General features: G+C 41.3%; 1 long non-coding RNA gene across 1 annotated transcript in view; it reads right to left on the bottom strand.

Moving 5' to 3' along the window:
• LOC112987655 (uncharacterized) overlaps positions 1-24,939 on the bottom strand; it is a 174,648-nt gene extending 149,709 nt beyond the window's left edge. Inside the window, exon 1 of the long non-coding RNA XR_010391472.1 lies at positions 24,881-24,939. This is a non-coding gene — a long non-coding RNA (uncharacterized LOC112987655). The remainder of the gene's footprint in view (positions 1-24,880) is intronic.
• Positions 24,940-25,262: the final 323 nt, after the last annotated feature.

The following is a 25,262-nucleotide window of genomic DNA, read 5'->3' as shown; positions in this document are numbered from 1 at the left end:
AATACAAGCCATAAGGTCACCATGCATCAGAAATGCGTGTATTTAGTATAGGCCCTATAATATACCATATTGGTATATTCATACAGGTATGAATTGGTGCTAAAAGGCACTAAGGAAGATCTATGCTTTCAGCTTAACGTTCTCTCTCCCTATCTCTCAAATGGTATCTAAAATTACTAATCAGCAGAAATGATCAAAGGACTCGCATTTTTCTTGCATAGATGTAACAGGAGCCCAAGCAGCACCTTGGTGCGCTTTTGGCTCATTTTAATCCCAAACTCTAATTGCTAGACGATAACCATGCAGTTGAAAGCTAGTACAGTTTTATATCCATCCTTCGAAGCAAAACACGGAAAATAAACACAGATAACGCTTCAGTGTCAAAGAAAAGGCAAAGAGATTTTGGTTTTAGTTTCCTCTTGCAGGTGCTGTCAGCAAGGCAGACAATAATACAGTATTTAGGCTTCACTAAGACTAGAAGTGACAACACACGCTACAGCAGCCATCGACTCCACGCACTTTCGGACCACGGCTACTTTCCTCCCCGCTCCGGCGCAGAACCGTTTGACGGCAGCGCTGTGCCCCTGCGACGCCCGCGGCTCCAGCCCCCGCCCGCCCAGCTCAGCTCTCCCCTCCGTCAGCTCAGAGCTGCCTCCTCCTGCCTCTCTCTGCCTTCGCTTTCTGGGTAAAAGCAGGAGGCAGTTTGGGAATGGCGCTCTCCTCGTACGTGTTTTCCTTACTCTGAGCAGGGAAGGAACTATTTGCAGTGCCAGACATAGCCTTGCCCTGTTCTCTGGAGGAAAGCATTTATATTGGGATGACGAGGCACCTCTGCGAACTGGGGCAATTCTGGTGCATTTCTTTACGAAGTACTGACAAATTTTTCAAATGCTGCCTACATTTTCCAGGGTTTGAAATTTCAAACTACTCAATACCAAAAACCCCTGCTTCCAGGTATTAATCAATACAAAAGTAACGATCTGGATTCCAAGGAAGTTTTTGCACCAGTAGATATGCAAGTGCCATTACTGTATGTAAAATTGTACACGTACACGAGTTGTGATTATTTCCACGCACAATTATCCCATTTGCACCTGCAAGCATGACATTTGCATATACAAATTAAGCTTAGTGCCTTTTTTAAAATACGTTATACATGTTTATCTAAGTTTCCATACAAGCCCAACATTTTGATTAATTACTGACACAGCCTCACTGTAAAGGCAATAAAACAGTGCTGCTGCGTGTACCTATCCCGTCTACAGCTCCCTCACAAATGTAACAGTAACTCGTCAGCGAAAAACTGCCAGAATAAAGGAGACACCAAGTCACAGTAACTATGCCAAATACTTAAAGAGAAGTACAAATGAACTTTTACACATAGGTGAAATGGAGCATTTACACCTGTTACAAGTTAGGAAATATTCAGGAATATATCAAATATTTCTCTGCTTCATATCATGCGGCAGCTATTTCGGTAGGTGGTTTTGACTAGCGACCAGCAAGTGCTCTCCACATAAAACCCCCTCGCCCGTGCTCTACGAGCAGGAAACCCACTCAGCTCTTTTCAAGCATCTCTTTTGCAATCGTTTTACAATAAATGACCTTTATTTTTCAGAGAGACTATTTATCTTTTCTCATCTCTCCATCACTACAGTCGTGTATATCGTACTGGGAATCGGTTAACTATGGTTATTTGCAAACTGATTCTCTGAGCCCACATATAGTGCTACAGTAAATAAATGTAGTACTGTTCCTTTTTAAAAAAAAAACAAAACAAATAAATAACTGTAACCCAGCAATTACTTGTAATAGAAATAATGATTTGTGGAAATCAGACTCATGTAGTCACCGGTTTCATATTTTACTTCCAGCTTGCAATGTTGTGCATGGAATTGAAGAAAACCCCCTATAGTACAATAAACAGATTATAAAATGTTGCATCAGAGGCTGCATCTCCAGTTCATTAGAAATAAAAATTCAGTTCCATTAGCTCTCTCCTTGAAGATGCTCTCTCTTTTACACTAACCACATTTAGCAGCAGTTTGCTCTGGCTGACCTTAATTTAATCTATTTTTCACAGAAGTATTGCTGGAGGGTTAAACATTGTTGTTGCTAACCACTGCACATGTTCTAGCATTTGGCCCTAAAGATCTTACGTCTTTCTGAGAACATTTGCTTCACGAACACACCGTGGGACTTTCCATTTTTAAAAACATATAATTGATTTGTAATTATCAGCACCGAGATACACCATTGCTTATGTTTGCTAACCTAATTGTAAAATATATTGTTCCTTTCAAATCTTAAGATACTGCCTCAAGTGATCACTACTTAGGCACCAACAGGCTCCAGTAATCGAGTGACAGCAGGGAGTCGGAGGGATCGTAGTGCCCCGCTCCCTGCGTAATAAGTGATGCTCCGTCCTGACTATTGTTCAGCCCATTAACGTAATTTCTGAGGGCTTTTTCCCCCCAGTGGGATGCAGACCAGGTGTCAGCTCTTCAAAGCAGGATCATATTTTGTAACACAATTTACCTTGCTGGAAATTTTGTGCCATATGCTTAGTTAAATGTGGACATTGTCTCATTAATGCACAGATTTCACTTTGCATGCGTCCATGGGTGCGCTCCCGTATGCGTGCTGGGCACTCGCACAAAACTACGGCCCTGGCTGTGGAAACCTCCATGCTTGAAACCATTTCAAGTAACACTACTGAACTGTCACTCCGCATCTTGCTTTTCTGGTATTTGCTGTTGAGTGCTTTGTGATTCTTAAGGCAACACTAATCTAAGAGCAGTAATTTCCTCACAGCTAAAAATCTGTCAGCATCAGCACCACAGTTAAACCTGAATACCTATGGCTGTCACTAACAAAGAATATAAAGAGATATGGAAAAAAAAAAACAGTGATTACCGAGCCTGAGGCGGTGGCACATAGGGCATGCTCGAAGCTATATAAAGTCAAAACAGGACCCACGCTCCAGTGGGCTTCAGAGCAGCCTCCCAGGGCATGGTTTGCGTTTACACTGTGTCCCCATTTTATCAGGCAAAGTATCTCTTTATAAAGTGGGAAGATGTCCACTGTATTTCCAGCTTCTATAGTTTTTCTTAATATCTCCATTCTTCACTCTTTCTGTCTCCATTTTTTTTATATCAGCTCTCATGTTTAATAGACCATTCTTCCCATCTCAGATTCTTATGAGGGCGGTGTGAAGAAAGCTCTCCCAAAGGATTATGAGGCTTTCTTTAATTTTTGTATCCTTTCAACTATTAACTGGGCTGCAGCCAAAATCTTAGAAAAAGCAAATTGTTTGAGCTAGATTCCAATTTGAATTTGGTGAAAGGGCGAATTCTGGTGGGTTTGTGCCTGGAATAGCTTTTGTATGCTGCAGTAGGAATATTTTTGGTGGAGTCATGGAAGACATGCAGTTGTTTTCACTTGTAAACTAAGTTACCAGTTCACCCATAGATAAAACATGCTATGGCAGATTTTAGTCCATTTTCATGTAGCAGGTTTTTCAGTTCTAGGATCCACCTGGGTGGATTTTTCCCAAAGTACAAGTTCTTCACATTTGGCTGGAGTATAAATATGATATTTTATGAAGAAACAGTTTTGCTTTAAAAATCAAGCTCCGGTGTCATTGTAAAATAAATGCTGCTGCCTGATTTACAGGAATTAGACTTTTATTAAACATGAATAGACCAGTTTCTCATTAGGAAATTAAAAATTAAGAAAAGCTAAATTAAATTCATAAATTATTCTCATAAGGCAATTTTATATTAATAGTTATTTTGTTGATATGAGCGGTCTCCTCATTGCTTTGAGCTTGCTGTCATTTATTTGCTATATTCTCTCTCTCTGTCATCAGCAGCTTACCAGAACATGACTGCAACGTGAAGCTCAAAGGGTGGAGGGAACCTAAAAATAGTCACTAAGTCACATTATTGAGCCAATAAGAAATTCTAACTGCTCCAAGTGCAGGACTCTATAGATGAATAAAGAAGTCACCACAGTCTCAGCACCATCGGAACGTGATTTTTTCTTTTCGTTGCTATTGCTGTAGAGAAGATGTGCTTAATGCTGAACTTTACACCAGCAATCTGCCTCGGAAGAGACAGAGACCACACACCAAGCCAAAACTCAAGCAAAGGGGCACCGGGGAGCAGGCTGTGCTCCCAGGAGCGCTGGCGGGGCTGGCGAAGCAGCCGGGGAGCAGGCGCCAAGCACCACGACAGCCGCCGGCACGCAGCTCGGCTCGCTCCGCTCGGCCTCGCTCTGCGGCCCCGCGCCCCAGACAGGCGGCCACTGAAGCCCTAAACGCACGGGCCTGCGTGAAGAGCGATTGACAGAAAGGTTTAAATTGGAAGGGTAATTCCCCTTCTTTCGGGAGTGTTTTTCCTCCCCCGACTTGGAGCAGGCGCTCCAGCAGCAGGGAGGCCGGGGCGCCCGGCTCCCCCAGCCCCACGTCACGCGGACGCACGGTCCCCCCAGGCGTGCTGAAAGCACAGCGGCAAAGCAGGGGAGGTGTGATGGAATAAAGCAACCCAAACTTTTGGAATTGAGAAATGATGCATCTGGCATAAACACAGAGACCTCACATAGAGGCTTACGTGTTCACCAAATACAGTACACCTACACATCCGCAGGGAAGCGATGCCTCTGCTGCTCGCTGACCTTGGCGCTTGGGCTTTTTCTCGTAATTGTGCTTTAAAGGCAAGTTCTTGGCTGAACAAACCAAGCAGATGTTGGACTTTATCCTTCCCTCTTTTTTTATCCTAAGAGCAAGCAAAAACTGCTCGCAGTAAGGCTTTAATTTATTCATCTGTAAAGGGCAAAATATACATCAAGGCTTTTTTTTCCCCCCCCCCTCCCGACTATACCTTACTTAAGTCAATGCTTATACGTAACACCACAATTTAAGCAACTTCTTTTTCTCTTGGGGAGCACCACAGTGCAATCTCTGCAGGCTGCTTTGAAAAACTACATAAAAAGCATAGAAATATTCTTTATATATACACATCTACCTTAAAATATGATCAGACCAAGCCATTAATGTCTGCATGATAAACTAACAACTTCAGCTTCTGCTGTTAGTTCAACATCTAACAGCAATTTTAGCCAACACTCAGTAACACTTGGTATTATAAGTAATGTTACAGTTCAAAAGCAGACTCTGACAGCTTAACCTGCACTGACCCAAACATATATAAAAACCTCCTGCTTTCATGTTAGACTGTTTGGCTGAGGCATCATAGCTACAGAGCAAAATATTTCAAAATGTCTCTGCCAAAATGTCTCTGTCAGTCTTTGGGGGATTTAAGGAACACTTCAGAATTGTTCCCACTGTGTCCTGGCTTCTTATACCTATATGAATAAATATTACTATAATTTTTACAGTCAACAGAGTCATTTAAAAATATTCTCTTGATGATCACCTGTAGGTATATTTTATACAACTCACTCTATTCTACCTCCTCTGCCAGAGGAAAACAAACCCTGGGCAAACCTTACAAAAATACATTTGCTGTCATGCAAAACCTCTAGTTTTATCTCATAAAAAGAAAAAGACTTCTTCAAGTGGAAATGCTTAAGTCACTTAAACTGCAGGTGATACCATTTTATGCTGGATTAGGCCAAGAACTGTCATAACTCAGACAATTTCCAGTAGCTATAAATCTACATAATTCTGCACAAAATACCCGGACAGACAAGAATCAGCTGTGCCGCAGAAGGAAGCTTTCCAGCACTAAGCGAGTCAGTGCTGCACAGATCACTTCTTCACTGCTCTGAGTGGACGCAAAGGCTGCAGCGATTGCTAGACTTAGGGACCACAAAGCAAGCGGACATAAAAACAGCACCAAGGCTCACCATGAACAGATGAACAACAAGAGAGAAGGTACTATTTTAAAGAGAAAACAATTGGAGCTAAGAGATATTATGTAGCCAAGGTTTAAAAATAATGAAGAGATGCAAATATGGCACAAAGGTAAAAGCTGTATTCTCTCAAATAAGAGAGTTTCTCATGTATTCCTCTGGTGGTGCACTCAGAAAGGATGCTTTTTGCTACCATGCACACACACACGAACATCTTGTTTTTAAGTTGGTGACATGTCAGATGTTTTATGTTTTTATGGACCATCATATAACTATTTGAGAAAATGCTGCTGCATACAGGATCATGTACTTAATTCCGCAAATAAAATATTTGGATAGCGCAATCACATATAGCAAATCATATTGCCGAGGCACCACTCCCGCAGAAGAGATTTCTGAACCTAAACTCTCCATTTGACATTCATTAATTATTTACTTTGTACATTGATCTCATAAGGAATTTTATAGATGCATCATCGCAAGTAAGTACCAGGTGATGTTCGTACGGGCTGTCACTGGAGAAGGAGCAGTGGCAGTGAGCTGCAGGCTCTTACCATAGTCCTGCTTTTTTCAGCACAGACAAAATTCTCTTGTATAAATAAGAAACTTACTTTTGAAGGAACATCTAAGAGATATACCCCAGTATTCCCTTGTGAGTTTTCCTATTCTTACTGAAATGCTTTGAAGTGGTGTTTTTACCACCAATGTAAGCGCTTTCATATCCTGGTTACACAGGAAATCCTAGAGATTTAAAAATCTCTAGATCTACATGTCTAAATTTTGATTTCTAGGTCTATAGTCAAACTGGGCTCAAATGAAAAATCATTTTTGACAGTTTGAAAGATTTATTCCAGAAACCTTTTGCCCTAAAATTCAGTTCCAGAAGTTCTCAAGTTTAAACAGAAGCAGTCAGAATGCTCCACTTCAGAGACCTCTGATTGCTCTCACATTTCTAACCCATTTTTATCACAATTTATTATTATTATTAATCACATTTTAATACAATTTTTATTTGCCAGAACTTTTCACTTATCTGAATTAGCAGCTTTGGGTCTACAAAGTTCCATTTTTCAGCTGATAAAATATTATCCCTCCCAAAAAAAGAAGATGTCCAGTCCAAATCACTAATAAATTATCACTCAGAAAATTTAGATATGACATGCAGCTTTTTTTGCTTCCTAAGGTCCCAGGACTTTTCACGAGAATGATACCTGACTCGAGCACAGGCCGCAGAAAGGGCCATGCAGGAGCAAAGCGGAGCCCAGCGCTCTGCTCCCCGCACCGCGGCGGAGGGCCAAGCGCCCAGGCCCCACAGCCGCCCATCGCCCTTCGTGCGGCCGCGAGCCCCAGAACAGCCCCGGGCACCGGCGGGGCAGCAGCTGAGACAGCTCCAGAAACGGTGAATGTCCTTTTTCCATTACGTGAATTGTTTTCATAACTGCCCAGGCTCTTCCACCGCTCCAGGAGGGACTGAGGAACCCAAGCGACGACACAGCATAACCCAGAGCCACGGCACAACCCCGAGCCGCCAGCTCAGCGCCCTTTGCTGGCTCGTGCCTTCCCAGTCTTGATGGCCGAATTGCTCAGCAGCCCCTCCGCTGCCGCCAGGCCTTTGCCGGGGAGCTGCCTTTGAGCTAGTCCAAGTTACGGGAGACGCAAGAGCTACGGGCCCTGCTCCTGGCAGGAGCAAGATGCTGCTGCTTCTCTGTTTCATTTTCTCCTGAACCGAAGCGGATGAGCCCAGCTGACCTCAGCCCTGGGCAGCAGATGCCTCTCAGAAGATCATGTCTGTACCTGCAAAATATATTCATACTGTTTTCCCGTATGTAATCCCCTACTCATGACACCTTCAAGTGGTGAAGGAAACCTGAACGATAGGCAGCGGGGCCTTAGCCAACGGCAGCAGCCCAGCAAGGCCAGAAGCCGCGAGACGGCCGCAGCAAAGGCTCTCGGTTCAGAGCAGGCAGGCGCACGGCCAGAGGCCCGGCCAGCTGGAGAGCCTCTGCTGCCCGCCTGCCGCAGCCGGCTCCTCCGGACGGGCAGAGCCAGCCGCAGTCCTGAAAGCTGAGCAGCCGCCAGAGCAGGTCTGCAGAGTCAGAGCATCTCTTCCCACGGACGGGGCAGTTACTGCTGCGGTAGCCGTGCTCTTCACCTGCATTGCACCTTCACACCTGAACGCTCAGGGGAACAGATGCAAAAATATTTTAGAAAGGCTTTCAAGAGAAAGCTCTTATTAAAAAACCTAAACTGCACAGTGTGGGGAACAATAACGCTGCCTGCCTGAAAATGTCATATCCTTGTCTGAACAGCCCAATACCTTATGTGCTCTGAATAAAGATAGAGATGTAATTGCTTTTCTTGTTACAACTCACTTGTGCATCATAGATTTTTTAATATCCTGCAGAACACATGTATTGTGGGAAAGAAGCAGGTGACAGCAATAAACATATGTAATGTTATTTTTCTTTATGATAGATATGAACAGGGAAATCTCAATGATGGCTTAGGTTTTTAATAATCAGCTCTGGACTCTTAGGAGGAAAGTGTGCATTTTGCCAAGGGCAGGATCATCAGAACTTCAACCCCGGCCCTTGTGAAAATTTCATTCAGCTAATTGGAGCCATTAAGGGGCAGGTTACGCAATGAAATTACTTCAGCCTTGTCTATGTTCAAAAACAGGACGCTACCAGCAAAGCAGCTTTTTCTGGGAATGAATGAGGGTTTAAAAATGCTCGGCGTTGTTAAGAGCCTAATGGACTGCCATGCAAGAGGAGCGAAGCTGATGCTAAGCAGCTTTTGAAAGCCCGGTGAGGAGTCACAGAACAGCTCTGAGAGAACGGCAGCTGGCCACGTTTTCCAGTTGTAATATATATATGGAACACCTGTAAGTACCATACGAGAAATACTTCCTAAAATTTTAGTGAAGATTTAAAGCCAGTCCAGCCTACCTTGGCACTTGCTGGACCAACACAGTAACAGATCACATGAATAAATACAAATTCCCATTCCTGTAGAACGAATCATGTTACTGTACAGACTTTCTGAAAGCGATTTCTAGCAGCCTGATAAAGCTTCCCACTGCCTCCTGTCATTTCCTACACCACTATCTAAACCTGATAAGGCCTTACTGCAGGCATGTCCCCTCTCCCTCAGCTTTAGTCCCGCAAGCCTTATCGGCGTAGGTCTGTGCAAGGGAAGGGGTTGATGCACTCCACAAGGAAATCAGAAGCCTGTCAGTGGAAATCAAAGCTTTTCATGGAATAATCTCAGCCAAAGATGTAGAATTTCAGTTATCGAGAACTGAAATAAATGGGCCTAACTGTGTTAGGTCTGTAGAGAAAGCTCAGGGAGAAGCAGCTGATAGGCATGGACAGCACGGGAAAGCCGGGATCTCCAGACGGCTGCTCAGACCCGCTGCACTGGAGCTCCAGGTGGGCTGCCGGGCATCCTGGGAAAACGTGACAGTTCTCAGATTATCCGGGAGAAAATTCCCGAATGCAGGAGGTGTCCCTCTGAGCAAAACACAGCCCCACGGTAGCCTCGCTGGGGGGATCTCCCTTAACGCAGCCCCCAAGAGAGTCGCAGGGCCAAAGTGCTGAGGGAAGGGAGACGCTGGCAGAGACCAAACCTGGAAGCGTCACAGGATCTCTCCCAACGCCTGGCGAACCTGCCAGCTCCGCGTCAAGGGTTCACATTCCTCGCCTAGGCATACAGCACTGCTTTTAATAAAAAATTCCCTTACATTTCATGGAGGGATGAAATAATTCGAGTCTGTGCATTCTAAGAAAAGCATATTGAGGTGTTATTAAATTAATTAAATCAGCTAATTAGTGTCTTGTATGTGTAAACTGTGACCTCAAAGTTTCATTAAATTGGAAAATCATAACGAAGACGCATACCTACACTGCCAGGATTTACCCAGTTTGCCTCAAAGCTATGCCGGGTCAGGGAGTAGGATCAACCACCTCATTTATACGACGATGCTTCTGGCTGTTGCTGGAATTTCTCTCAGTGACAAATAAATCCTTATGAAAAAGAAAGCTCAAGCAAATTCTTGGGAAATCCTAAAAGCTCAAGGCTGCTACAAACAAAAAACAGTCTTGATGAATTGAAAGAGTATGTTTCAATTTTAACCACATCCAAAGTACATTAAAGAAACTAGTGTTAAAATACTCTTCTGGGACAGCATAAATTCTGCTATGTACATGGAAACTAGGGAGCATCCTTCTGGGATTAAAGTCTGAGCATGGTGATGCCCCCTCCAAACCCCTCCAAAGGGATCATCTACACAAGGACTTAAGTGAAGACAAACCAACCCATTTTGCTGATTTTCAGATATGTTAAGTCATTTATATGGACCTTATTTGTTTGGTTCTAGATTCTTGTAGTTTAAACCTTAGCAAACTATTCAGCTACAGCAATCTAGGGCAACTACAGCCCTAGCGGGAGGTGCATATTGATGGTTTAATTTGCTCACATGCATTGCCTTCATACCTCTGCTCAGCTCCCCAACTTTCCAAATCAAACCATAGGGATCCAAGGCTATAAAGTGTAGATGCAGAACTCACTTAGATCCAATTTTTTTCAGCTATGAAGTCACATAGATAAATCCTGGTAAGTCCCTAACAATTTTCTTTTTTAAAAGCAATCGGATTTTATGGACTCTTTGGTTTCCTAAATACATTCTCAACCATTCAGCCCCTTCGCTTCAAAGGAAGGCGCAAAGTCTGACTCTTTAGGATCACTGAAACGGTCAGTCCAGGTCTCTATTGCTGCAAATAACATCCTGTCTTCACGTTTAGATTTTCCTCCCGCAAAGTCAATTACTTCATCAAAATTGGTCTGATTGTAAAAACGCCAGCAACGCAGCACTCCGTACACGTGTGCTCAGTGGGGATAGGATCCACTCTACCATATGTAAATGGCCGTACAGCAGCAGGCTACACGTTCATCCTGGCTCTGAAAGTGTGTAATTATGGCCAGTTTTCAGACAGTGCCATACTGCCAGACCCCCTTCCCATCCCCACTGAATTTCAGCTCACAGACTTCCTGGGTCAGTCCTGGTCTCTTTGCAATTAATAGTATGGAAAAGAGTTTTCTTTCACAAATGTTTTTCAATTTCATGTAAGTTTTTACCATTTAAAGTATTCTAATGCTATACAGTGCTAGTGGGTAAAGACTTAGATATGCATATTCCACTAAGTGTGAGGAAGAAGTGGCGATTCAATGTCATTAGGATTCTTAGAAAATTAGAGTTTTTAAATATTTTGATTTCCACAATGAGGATTCTTTCAATGAAAGGCTTTAGATATGGACAACAATATTTCTTGCTGAGAATGGAGGCCCCAAGCTCCAGGAGAACCTCACGTTACTTCTGCGTAGTCTACTTTTGCAGAAAAAGAAGACTTAACCAAGTTCTCATGTAGTAGAGCTTCACTAACTGAAATTCATCTAAAAATCTGGTCTTTAGTCCAGCACAGTCTACCTTACCAAACACAGAAGTTAATCAGAGAAAGGGGGGGAAAAAATTATTTTCCAAAGCATGTCATCTGGGTTAAAAAAAATTCAATACTATTCCTTGTAGTCAGACTGGTAAAGAGCAATAGAGCAAATACTAGCATTTTCAAAAAATAAAGACAAAACTGTGAAACCTAAAAGTTTTAGTTTCAAGGGCCTCAAAACACCCTAAGAAAATAAAGTTTAAAAAGCGGTTTTAAATGCTAAGAACTTCCTTGGCAATGCTAGCAGGAACTAGCATCATCCTGATTTAATTCTCTTGAACTCCAGAAAAATAATAATAGTTCTAAATAATTAGAAACTTACTACATTAAAATGCATGATACATACTGATTAGATACTAAAATGAAAAGAATAATTTGAATTATTTACACACACAAACACAAAAGAAAAATCAAAGTAAGACAAATCTATGGACCATAAAGACAAAGAAAAGAATTCCTCTAATAGTAACAGCTCATTGCACAAGTAGCTTTCATAAAATATTAGTTCTTTCACAAAATATTAATTAAGTCTGAATTGCATCAAATAAGGTAGTTACACAAAAAAATACCCACATGTACATACTGCAGTAAAGTCATCTAATGCCTTGGCTATCTTAGTTCAAAACTCATTTTTAAACTACTAGATGCAACCCAATGATTTTTCATTAAATGCAAAATATTCAGTATATTACAAATTATCCAAGACTACGATGTGAAATGCTTTTGTGACAGCAGCTATATTTAATATTCATTTTCAGCTTCTCTAAGGATAGACTGAGAACTAATAAATTCAGAATGTATTAAGTATTATAATACACTACACATAATTTATATTTAGTGTTTTATACTAGCCATAACACTTAGTACAAGGCAGGTACACTGAATACAAAAGATTATACACACAAAATATTTTAAGATACTGAGCTAGTTATTAAAACATCCTTCCTATACCCCCACTTTAAATCTGTCTGTTGAACACTTAAGCTGGGAGCAGTTTTCTGCTTTTTGGTGACTTTCTCCCTTTTCCGAAACAGCTGAGCCAAACTCCGGGCTCCAGCGCGATGTGCCGTGGTAACACAGAAGCGAGGGCCGTTGCACCCTTCAGACAACCTGGCCCACAGCCCAAGTAACGCACAAATCTGGAATGAAATTACTAACTTCCCTCTGTAGTATCTGTGAGCAGTCCTTTGTGTGTTTTTATAGCAAGTCGGACCCACAGTTGCTTAACTTATGCTTTGCATGATGGATGCTCACAGTCAACAATTTGCAGAGCTGAAGAAACCATTTTGCAAAACGTGACTAAAGAGCGTAAATGCTTTTCTGGCAGACAGCTTCCACATTTCTCCCTGAACGCGTGGGCTAACAGCTGGAGGAGGGATCAGATAGAGCCGGATGCACTTCCAGGCTGGTTTCCCGAGACGAGGCATGCAGCCCTATCGCCTGCTCGCAATCTGCCACCTTCTCCACCCCTGCCACGGCGGAGCTGCTGGCCAGTCCGGATGCTGATCTTGAGCTTCCAGCAAGCCCTGTGGCTCTAAGTGCCCAGAGAGGAGCGACTCTGAACCCCTGCGCGGCAAGAAAGGCTGCTATGCACAGTCAAACCCCGAAGCACGAGCCAGGGAAGACGCGTGGTGCTCGCATGCAGCCTCGCGGGGCTTTGGGCAAGGCGGAGGTGGAGCTGTTTCTAGCGCCATGGGGGCACGGTCTCCTCTCCGAGTGTTCAGCCAACAGCCTGGCACGCAGAAGTGGCATATTTCTCCCAAAAGCCAAAGAGAAGAGGGGGATAGTGAAAGAACAGAAGCATTCCCATGACAGAGGGGAGAAGGAGACCTTGCTAAAGCCTTCCTTGCTGAACCCCACCATCCTCCAGGGCCTGCTGGCCCGCTCTGCCCTTACCTCCACAATCCTCACCAAGTTTCCCTCACTTGAGCTGCTCTCTTGGCTTTACTCCCATCACCAATCACACAAGCACATGACACCCAAGTCCATCTTCTCCTGTCACTCTCCCCACTGCGCAGCAGAGCAGCACACCTTCACTTCGCTCCCCCCATTCTTGCAAGCAAGCCGTTCTGGCCGAGGCCTGCGAGGGGAGCGGGCATATCACAGGGAAGGGTCTCGGGGCTACACAAGTATCAAGCAAAACCACAAGTCAACAAGAAAGGTCAAAAAGGACCTAGGAATACAGTCAGGATAATCACATTTGCCAAAAGAAATGGTGGCTTGAGTGTCCCTGGGGAGTCAGAGTGGAGCAGGCAATCTTCAGGGGATGAAGAGGGCACAAAGACCTTCTCCCCCTGCCTCCTGGTAGGGAAAGGGGAGATGGGAAATGTTGACGCAGATATTTGGGGAATCCATTCCTCTTAGGATTTTGCATTTACTGCCCAAGAAGAGGCATCAACATTGTCACATCTCCTTTGATCTGTTCACACCTAGGCAATCAGCATCTCCACAGCCCACAGCTACTTTAGCATGAGGGCCCCAAAGGCTCGCAGGGGATGCCAGGGGCTAGGAATGCTGCCACCTGGAAAGATCTCAAGCCTTCACAGTGGAGGCACAGGGCACAAAAGCCACATGTAATTCAGAGGGTACTGGAAATGCTGACAGCAAGTCTGTTGTGCAGGTTCACAACTTGTTGATCCTGCAGTGTCTCAAAGTTTAAGTAGAATCCAATTAAAACAGTCAGTCAGCTCAGACAAGACTAATGGAAGCCAGGCTCCATTAGTCCTAGCGCTTAAAAAAGTAATTGTTAAGCAGTAGTTGTAAACTACTTATGTCTCAACTGACCTCTCCTTAAAATGAATAAAATTACTATTTATCTAAAAAGTAAATAGTCAGCCTGAACTCATTTACACTTGTGACATACTCAGAGATCTCTGAATCAAGTCAGCATCCAATGAATGATCAGTTGGTAACTAAACCTATTATATTTGTTGTTTTCATTCATTTTATTGCTTTCCTTTAGAGATGACTTCCTCTTTGACTAGAGAATTTCAGAAATAATTTCTGACAGTTATGACTCAGAAAAAAAATTTCTGTTACACATGTAGGCGCATAAACTATATGCTCCTACTTCTGTTTTTGGCATTTACATTCCTGGAAAGTGTTCAGATTAAAAACAAAACATCCTGCTTGGTAACTGTGACAGCAGCCTTAGATCTCCTCGAACTGATAGCACATATCTTAAACTAGTTGGGGGCCATCTCTGAGTCCCCAATTTTCCATATAACTGGCATCAAACTGACTCACTTTCCTGGAGGTGCAGATGGCAGAGACTGCTGCAAATAAAATGTGTAACTAAAGACTGGGCAGAAAAACAGTCAAGATAGGACTTCCATCAAATACTGTAGAAAAGGTCCAATGAAGGGAGCTGACATCATCCCAAAAATGAAGTAGTTATTCCCTGCTCTCTCAATTCCTTCACAATTTTCAAGCTGTAAGCATATGAGCAAAGCTGTATTTGGTTCTAATTAAGAGCATTCATCGTGTTGAAGTGCTTTACAGAAGTAAAAGTTTAGAGCCACCTTGCATGCTCTGGCAGCACAAATAGAGAATATCAGTAGTAAAAATTGTAGAGATTTGTGCAGCCCAAGAAAATACCTGCCACCAAAGCCCCAAGTTATAAAATAAAGCTGACCAACTCATGAAGCATAAGCAGAGGCAACTGGCATTTGGGCAAGTTACAGCTCAGCCAGATGACACTGGTTAATTTGACATATTAGCACTTGCGGCAAAGAGTGGAGCAGGAGAAGGAAGAGGACCCTTCTCTTCAAAAGCGCGTGGCTCCTGCAGAACGAAGGAGGCTCAGCGTCAGCACTGGAAGCCCTTGCTGACCACGTGAAGCTTGGCAAGCTCTCCCCATCACTTGCCCTCTTCTGCTGAACTGCTGACTAAACTAATAGCTTTTTTCTTTCTCTCTCCTCCTTAGCACAGTACTATTCAGCAACGAGAGCAACATTAGTCCCCAACAACAGAGTGCTTAAACTAGAATTTACTTGCAAGTATTGTATTTCAATAGAAGTCAGATCGTTCTCCAATAAAGAAAGATTGCCGTTACATGAAAGCTTGCATAGTTTTTCAATTTCAGGTTGAGTTTTTGTATGACAAACCTTAGGCTGATAACCTCCTTCACTGCACAAAATATATAGAACTGGCCGTAAGTCTTTAAAGCCCTGATGTATTCCAGTCCATTAGTTTTTATGGTGGAATTTATGCTGTACTAGAAGGAGATGTGCTGAACTGCCCGAAACTACAGATTTGCCAAACTATCCAAAAATAATCTAGAAAGCAAGAAAGTCAGGATACCAGCCAAATCATAAGTGGTATGGGCATTTTGATACCAATTCAGCTGGTAATAAATTTTTTTAAAGAACTGTTAAACATATCTAGCCGGATTTGACTTTAAATCACACTTTCTGCTAAACATTTTAAGAACTATAATTTTAAAACAAAATGAATATAAATGAACAATTGATACACGTTATATACTGCTTGAATAATGACAGCATAGATGGCTTCCTCTTTCAGCTTTGTATAACATACAATTAACCAAACTATCATGTTGGCTCACAGTAATCAAAAGTGAGTACCTCTACCACAGACAACATCTTCTACACAAATTCTGTAAGAGTTACCGGTAAAGACAGAAGCATCACAGAAGAATCACTAGTGAGAGAAGGTGCCAAATCACTACCACCACAATGTACCTTCCTACCTTAAAGGAGTGAACTACTGATAAATCAGGCTTATCTTCTGAAAGTCCAACACATGCTGGGACTTGATACGTGCTTACTCTAAGATTTACATGATTATAATTGAAGTATTACCCGAAAGCAGAGTCATCATACAAGCAGAAGACAACTTCTCTGATCATGTCCACGTGAAACCATAGCAGGCACTGAAAGGTTTGAATTACTTCAGCTTCTATTCCATGCAGTATCCAATAGAGAATTTGAGGCTCTAGAGCTATCACAGTGCTGCTTTTCAATTTATACATATTCATGGAAAGGCTCCAAGACACACTTCCATAACTGACATCTGACAGTTATTCTTCTCTGACTTTCAATGTGCATAGCCATCCACAATCTCGCTTGAAAATAAGGCAGATTAAAAATAGTATCAGGGACACTTAACAAAAGTGTGTGGGAGGGGTATTTTTAATTATGTCCTTATATTGAAAAGAAAACAAAAAAGCTTTATCTTGTTTTTAAAAAGTAATGAAATAATAAAATTTTACAAATCATTAACAATCTTAGCAATACTACTATCAACAACCATCTCTACAGGTAGAAATGACAGATTAACGCCATTATGAAACTAAAAATAAATAGAAGCCACTGCTGGTGAAAGATATACAGCTGCAGACTGTACTTAGGAAGAAAATTAGAAGTAAAACCTTCAATCAGCTGCAAATATTCTTTCCAGGGGAAAGGGAAAATGTGAACAGAGTTTTGATTAATATAATGGAGTTGTATTTCTGTCTCCCTTCTCCTTCCTTTGCTTTGCATTTTTAAGTGCGCACACACATCAGAACTGTTACTGGAAACACAAGGTGACTAAGGCGCACAGAAACAACATAAATGGAAGCACATACTCCTTTTACTAAAAGTTTCAAGTGAGCCTCAAACCAACTTATCTCCTAAGTCTTCAAACTAAACCCTTTCTTGAAGCTCCACTTTTCTGAGCATGGGTCATACCAAGCTTTGAAAATTGAGAGGTTTCTGCTGGCCTAACAGAAGGAGTGAATTACAGAAACCACTGGAAAAAAAAAATGATTTTGGCAAAACTAAATATGCAGTTAAGAGTACTCTGAAGGTTCTTACATAGCTAGGTTTACCCAGCCATTAAAAACAAGCTAGAGCAAGTATGTGTTAACTAACAAAAGATAATCAGAAGTGAAGAGAATTTGCCTAAAGAAATAGGTTTGGAAACATGCTCTGGAAGAATATTGAATAAAAATAACTAAACTAGATTGTTAGTTGAAGACAACTGTATTTCAAATACTTCCTCTTGGCCAGCAATATTTATTCCGTGTTATAAGCAGTCTTAGCAAACTTGCTGCAGTGAGGTGCTCAAAGTCATTCCAGTCTGGACTGTTCAGGCCCAGAAAATGGACTTTTAACAAGCAGCAAATTAAAATGTCAAGACCAATCATATAAACTCGTGTTTACAAAATTGTTATTATTTTTGTTTCCAGATCCAAGAAGGTTTGTCTTTCAAGAATTGCTGTGCTACCATTTTCATCATAAAGAAAAGGTGCCAGATAACAACCTCTAGGTTTTTTTGACATCTCAATTTAAAGTGCAAAATGATTCATGACACTCAAATCTTTCAGATTCAATTTCAATAAAGCACAATGCTTTAAGCTAGGGGATAGGCATCTGCATTTTTAAAAAGAATATTTAGTCGCCTATTACAGAGGGGAGATGGAGAGGATGACCTTCAAATCATGTTGTTCATAGCTGTCATTTTTACTGGGCCCTTTTACTGCATTCAAAAAATTTTGCTTGCATATTCATTTTCCATGCAAAAATAGGAAGCACCATAGGTACAAATCCCAATTCACAGGCACAAGATGAACACAGATTTCAGAAAATCCTGAAGAAAATTAGGCCAATCACATGTCCTACAACATGTCCTATACCTGATTTATGGTAATTCACAGACTGTCGAAAGACCATATGCTGGCCCCCACGTATGTAAAGAATTATTTGCCCATCACTAGAACCCTTTGATGTGGCATCTTTCTTCTCTTTGGATGTTGTCATCTGTGGATAAGAATTACAAATATCTTGCTGGACTTAATCTGAAGTCTAGCCCGATCAAAGAAAAGAATACCACTTGGGCTACACTGAGCAGCATATAAAGATCTTCCTGCCCTTTTTTCTGAAGCAGTCAATGATTGGGATAGGGTGAACAATGATAAACATCATAGTCTTGTGAACACAAGCATGTTAAGGACTAGCGATTATATAACACAATCTTTATGCTACAGAGAAAAAAAAAAAAAAAAGGACTACTCTGTTCTCTATCAGATCACACTGCAATGTTCATTGGGGTGATGTGTAACATCACTTCAATACATGATTATCTTCCAGTAGTTAAAAGGCTAACAGCTTGTTACTAATAGATTTGATTTCCATCTTTTCTACACAGAGATACATGCGATGGAACATCTCGTTTTGATAGGGACTTTGTCTTCGGCTTGTGCTGCTCATTTATGTATAAAATTATATACTTACTCTGGAGGAGGTAAATCAAAGAAATGCACTTCGCAATTGGTTATGGTGGCGATAATGTTTACAGCACGTCTTAAAAACATACAAGTGAGTCAGACGCTTTCATTAAAATCTCACTAAAAAGAAATCTATCCCTAGCAAGCAATCTATTTTTCTTTGAATAGGCAGGTAAAAAGACACTGATTTCACTACCACTACTTGCCTTGGTAGCAGTAAGCAGCTATGCTGAAGGTGGAAAACTTGCAGTACAGTTTCTCTATCTCCCAGCTATTCACATAATGCTGATCATTCACAAGGAAAGAGTTATTTTGTATCATCATTCCATTTTCTTTATTTCAAATCTGTATATCCAAATCCTACAAGGTCTTAAGTAGTCACTGAAGATAAAATGAGCAACACATGATGGGACAGATTTAGTATTTTTGTATAACTGGACCCCATATTCTTCCTTTTACCTGCAGCTTGTTTAGCCTGCCTTTTACTGCTTCTTCAGGGAATAAGACACAGAAAAATACTATTGTGGTTTGTGATGAGCCTATTCCATTTCATTTCTTACTACATGAACTCCTGAAAATTTACTGTAAACTCACATTTTGTTTGTATTTTACAGCACCTAGCCTCCCAATCCAGAGTTAGGATTGCTAGGCACTGTAATAACACCCGTAACAGTGGCTACGAGTATGCTTAGCTAAGAATTTTAAAGCTCTTAAATCGTAGCTTCACAGTTCTGTGTTTTTCACCCAGGGAGTTTAAAACATTTCAAATGTTAATTAAGCTTCACAACATGCCTATTTAACTAATTCTGGAGATGGAAAAACTGAGACAGGAAGGTCAGGTAAGTATACAGCAAAGACGGAAGTAAAACACAAGGCTCAAATCCCTTGCATCAATCACACGATCCCAAAGACACGGCGTAACATTTAAAGGTATTACATTTAGTTCTGTCAAAGACAATTCAGGGACTTGCAGAATAAGCCACAAAACATCCTCTATGTCAAGTCTTACTTAACGCCTTTCAATTAGCAGGTCAGCAACATCATAAACCACGATGGCTCCCTTAGTATCTCTCAAGCCAGCGAGTAGAGCAGATTGGGAAATCTTTTTTTTAAACAAAACTGTGATTATGTTCTAATTCCAGGTACTAATGTTTTTTCCATATTGATTTACAGAAAAGTAAGTCTAGATCTGGTAAATCATTTGCAAAGAGAAATCATAAGGTTGGACTTGCAGGTTTGTAAGTTGCCACTGACTTCACTCAAACCAAGTGACGCTACAGGCCACAATGAGAAGGGGACGTTAGAGGCAGCTGCCACATTTTACCCACATACCTTTTCATCCCAGGCTCCAGGAGGAAAAGCCATACCTTCCTGTGAGATGAACTGCTGGATCGAGAAGCCCGATCATGCCTCACCTACCCCTGAGATTAGCGGGGGCTGGGACACTCGGCAGCTGGCAAGACTGAGCCCAAAGGCATTACTAAATCAAGATCTCAGGAAAAAAGAAAAAAAAATAGTTCCAGCCCTGGGACTTATGGAGGAATCGCACCGTCCTATTGAAACAGCAAGAAACCTTGGGGAGGCTCCATTTCTATCGCTACAGTGCCTGGTGAGGAGGTCTGAATGACATCAATTAAGAAGAAACTTGGCAGGACGTAATCTGCTAATTTTATGCCGTTTACATCCATTCTCTCAGCAATGCCAACTGTCAGCAGTGGAACTGCTTTAAGTTCTCTTTTTCTCCTTCTGTCTCTGCTGCACAGGATTGCAGAAGCTTAAGCTGTAAAAGGAAGACTCAGCAGCCATTGTCACTCCAGGCTTCAGCGGGGCCTTTCCTATGCCAAAAATGTCACCGGCGTCACTGTTATTAAGCTCCAGGAGCACGCTATTAATCCCAGGACATCTGTTATTGCCAGGATGCTTGTGTGCTTGTATGCTAGCTCCCTTCCCCTCCGCCATGTCTCCACACTTCACAGGCGTATCTGCCTCTGTGTATTTGCCTCGGCCCTCAAAGACCGCCTATTACAGCGCATAGTGAGTAGAACCGCTGAAAAACACGCTAAAAAGACCCAAACTCATGGCACACAAAAAAAGGGGTTAGATATAATTCCAATGAAGCAAACTCCTCAGGGAAACAGGGACAACTTCGCTTGGCTTCACTTGCCTTCTCTGCCTATTTCAGGGTGCTACGAAAAAAGCTGCTTCAGGCACACCTGCAGATAGGAACTAAACAATCTAAAATATAACATAAAAACTGGAAAAAAGTTCCTAGGACAGTCATGCTCAGCCCAATATTGCAGCAAAATACCATGTCATATTTGCAAGCCATGGGTATCCACCAGTCTACAAAAAGTGCTTCATGCGATGAGGGTTTGTCACCCCCACCTTCCCCAGGGGCTCGCACTGACAACAGCTGCTGCTGCCCAGGGCACATGGACTGAGAAACACGCACTCGTCAGGCCATGATTTTCACTGGTATTAATCCTGATTTATGTTTAAAAATACCTTTTTCACTAATCTGATAGTTCCTTCTTTTTCCTGCCTACAACAGATAAAAGAGAGTAAGATAAATATAAGTAGTTTTAAAAAACTGTATGAAGGTAAGCGTTCCCGTTACCATTGCTGTTTCTGAAGACTGTTCATTATTTATTTCTTCCTCAGTATTTCTCATTTTCATTCCAGTTCTGAGCACTTTTCTTTCCATTTTTCCTATATTTTTCTTCCTATCTGTCCAAAATTTCTCCATTTTCTTCTTTTCTCATTCCAAAAGCTTCTCTTTCCCTTTTTCCCTCTGTTCTCTCCTCCACTCCTAATTTCTCTCCCCATATTCCTTAACTAGCAGCCTCTCATCCACGCAGCATCCACACATACTCACCTGTCTTCTTTCACCTTCTTGGCCACCAATTGAAAGCACTTATCAGAAACGCTTAAATTGCACTAGATATTCTCAAAACATTTTATATAAACATTACATTTCCTATTTTGACTCCAAATCTCTCATTGTTTCCTTCTTTCTCTCTCAATTAAGATGATTCTCCTTTCCCTATTATTATCTCTGTCTTCTTCATCCATTTGTATTCCTCAGATAAATTAATTTAATTCAGATAAATTATTAAATTAATTAATAAAACCTCAAACTACTTAGACTTCAGGCTAGATAAAATAGATTTTGAAGGGAAGGGCTTACTACTGTGCAAGTCATGGTCTCGAATCTTGTAAGACTTCACCCCATTCCACATACACAGAAAGTAACTTTGAGGACACCTTTTCTTCTTCAGAGTTTGCAGTCCATTAGGGCTTTGCTTTCAGTGAGATGACAGAGTCTAAACCCACTTCTTGGTGAATAAAAGATAAACATACTTCAGAGTCCTCTAATGCCAGGTGAAGACACCAGGTATTTATCCATTTACTGTTGAGTGTTCATTTAAGCCACGTACTTCTCTGAAATATTGGCCAGAAAAATTCCAGTTCTGTACAGACATTGTTTAAACTCCTGTACTTCTAAGGGAGGAAATAAAACGTGTTACCATGTACACAGGGTAAGTAGAATAAAATAAAATAACCCTCTACTGGGCTTAGAGTACCCAGAAGACTCTGGTGAACATAACTGCAAGCAATTTTCATAAAGGTTGTTGCAGTAAAGGAAAAGATACTGGGGTTAATATTAGAAAAGTTCTTATGTTGACCTTGTACCAAAAAACATGTTCCTGTATGATAGAGGGCTTAATAACCTGCAGTGAAAAGAGAAAACAGATCCTAGGCTCAGTTTTGAAATATTCAATGTACACAGCATTTTCTCTTACACACAGCAATTGTTGTTACAGTTAATTCTGAGCCAAATATAAGCACTAGGAGATTAAAAGCAGAAATATCTGGACACAGTAGTATTTGGCTCTTCTGTGGATTGGAATGGTTCATGTTGACAAAATTGCTGCTGAAATCTACTCCTCAGCAGCATGCACGTTCAACACCTCGCAAGAGCCAAGGGGAAAGACAGAACAAGGAAGCCAGCTATCTTGGGTCAGTTGGGCGGCCAAGTAAGAAACTGTTCCTGAGAGCAGATCAGAGGAGCCTGTCATCATCCTCATCTCCAGTGAGTCTCCTTTGGAGGAGCAGGCAAGAGAGCCACCACGACTACCCAGCTGCCTCCATCACCCCTTCCTGCACGCACCCGCAGAACTGAAAGCTCAGAGCACACACTGGCACTTCCAGTAGCTCAACTTTCTTCCCCTGTGCCAGAAGCAAAAAGCATCTCACAGAGATAAAAGGGTGTGTTTTACTGCTCAGAAAACTGAGAAACATTCAACTCTTGTTTTATTGTTCCTACAATGACAAATTACATGTTAACTTCTATAAGGCTAAGTTTTATACATTTCTGTTTCATGGAGCCAACCTGTTTGAAAAGCTGTCAAAATGCATCAATAACTTACCATTATCTACCCTGCAGGAAGTATCAAGATACTCCTCAAGAAGCTAGCATTGTAATACAAGCTATCTTCCAGGTGAGTAAGGAAAAAAAAATGGCTATTAGGACACAGTATTTATAGCTTAAACCCCTAATAATTCAACAGAAACCATTAATACAAAGCAGAACTTAACCTGCAATTTGTAGGACAGAGAATTCATCTCCCATTACTTAGAAGTTCATCTAGCTCAATTTAACTAACCAACCACCTTCCGTCATCAGTTCTGGCAAATGCAGATTCAACTTCCTAGTCACAAGAATTTAAATCTAGATGCATCTTTACTCATATTTAAGAGAGCATCTCAAACAAGGATTTACTTCAGAGTCAATAAGACTATAGTGTTAATCCAATTTCACAGACGCAGAGGACCAATTCATTACCCCCAGGGAAAAGTGCTTTTCCAGCCTAATGATGATGAACTAAATAAGCAGCAATCTCAATTGCCAATCATTAAAAATGTTTAGCCTTAGTAACTCATTAGTAATATTGACTTGTGATGTCATAAGTCTATACCACAAGGTGTACCACAAAGTATCAGAATAGCCGCCACATTTTCATGGCTTTGATTACAGAAAGGCATGTGTGTGAAGTATAAAGTGGAGTGTAAACACTTCTTAGAGAATGTTCCATATATATTTAGAGCACCTGAAGACAGATAACACTTCTAGATAGGGCTGGTAGAAGTCCCAGGAACTTCAGCACTGTTATGCATTCACTCACATACTTCGCAGCATCATCACCACCACCACAGTGGTATCTCCCAAACACAAAATGCAATCATTTCTTGAAAGAATGTATAGGCTAAAACCAATATTCTCCCTTCATAATTAAAGCCTTCCTTTCTTTTTTTTTTTTTTTTTTTTTTTTTTGTCCTGTATAAAGCAAATAGACTTCATGTTCTGTTAACCAAGAGTTTCCTAAATAGGGTAACTGAAGACACATTCACTCTCACATTATGTGACCCAAGGAATTCTCTTTTTTTTTTCTTCCCTTAAATCAATGTTTTACACAGTAATTTTTTCCCCAATATATCCCTATGAACTAGAACTCAAGATCCCAATTACAACATGAAGGAGAAAAAGAAAAAGAAAAAGGAAAGATACTACTGCTGTGTATATTGCTGACAATCTATATGTGAATAAATCTCAAAACCTAGCAAAAATATTCCACATTATATTACAGATCAGATTTCCTACAAGGAAAGTGAGCCAGTGTATCTGTTTAGATTAACTGTTTAATATCCTGTTGGGAATATATCATACAGATACCCACAGAGAAAGAACTGGATTACAAGCAGTTTAAATACAAAACAGCCATTTCTCTTCTTCATTGCTCAATGTGCACATTGTGATACAAGGTTTCTACCACTGTTTTTAGTCACTAACTATCATCTTACACAACTTTCGCAGAACTTTCTACTGACATGAAGAATATAGTATGTAAACCATGTTTGGATTTGGCACGGGGCGGGGGAGAGAGCAGGAGGGGAGAGTCGGAGGTTGCATGAAGTTAATTTTATGAAAAACCCCGCAATATTTCTGTGAAAGGAAGAATATCGCATAGCTACAGCAATGGTTCACTTTGACTCTTTGTAAAAGCTATCAGTCAAAAGCCAGTAGAATTTGTTAAATGTATGACTCAGTAAGATTTTGTTACCACCAAAAATACCAGTCTCCTCAGCTGATGAATTGTCCCTGACAATTTATAGATACATTTAGAGGAAGTTTGCTGCTACCATTTTTTATGCCAAATGTATTGTATCTCTTACCAAATATACACTGAAAATCCCATGCAATATTTCTTACCAGCGAAGCTGCTCACTATGCACAGCGCTCCTTTGGTACGAGGAGCTTCTTGTAACCCTGAAAGAGACAAACGTTGAACAGATTATGCTCTGGGACCGAGTTTCGATACTACTGCAGACAAAGTGACAATACTGCAAGAACGTATTTGCTGTACTAACTCCCCACACAGTTTGTGGGCTACTCCAGAATGCAGCAGTACTCCCCAAGTTGTAACGCTTGTGAACACCCAAACGCTTGTGTAACACATCTGACGCAGTGTAACAGCACTAGCTGCTTGTGTGACCATGGATATCACTGATACTTCACATATGCTATTTTAATGCAAACACTGGCTACTTAATGCATCTTTTAACAAACATTTATAGTGTAGAAATTCAACATC

The sequence above is a fragment of the Dromaius novaehollandiae genome, chromosome 13 (genome assembly GCF_036370855.1).
Source record: "Dromaius novaehollandiae isolate bDroNov1 chromosome 13, bDroNov1.hap1, whole genome shotgun sequence".
In the NCBI taxonomy this organism is placed as follows: Eukaryota; Metazoa; Chordata; class Aves; order Casuariiformes; family Dromaiidae; genus Dromaius; species Dromaius novaehollandiae.
The sequence above is the reverse complement of the archived record's forward strand: the minus strand, read 5'-3'. Positions and strand labels throughout refer to the sequence as shown.